Raw genomic sequence first — 237 nt, 5'->3', positions numbered from 1 at the left:
CTCCGCTGCCGCTCGCCGACATTCAAGAATTCTTAGCCGCTGGGTTGCGAGACAAGCGGAGGAGATGATTACGACGATGGAGAGGCGAAACCGAGAGTCGGAGCTCATGGCGCTTGCTGGACTTCATACAGTCTCGATGCTGGATCCGTCGTTTCTGCGAGAGCCCAGGCGGTCGAGGTCGCCGTCAAATGTGGAACGGCCGACGGAAGCTAGGTCTTCTAGAATCCTCCAGATGTG

General features: G+C 57.8%; 1 pseudogene; it reads left to right on the top strand.

Annotated features, from left to right (window-relative positions):
- The window catches only part of LOC109847340, a 613-nt pseudogene that overhangs the window by 331 nt on the left and 45 nt on the right, over positions 1 to 237 (top strand).

This window comes from Asparagus officinalis, chromosome 7, assembly GCF_001876935.1.
Source record: "Asparagus officinalis chromosome 7, Aspof.V1, whole genome shotgun sequence".
Lineage (NCBI taxonomy): Eukaryota > Viridiplantae > Streptophyta > Magnoliopsida > Asparagales > Asparagaceae > Asparagus > Asparagus officinalis.
This window is presented reverse-complemented; position numbering and strand designations above follow the sequence as displayed.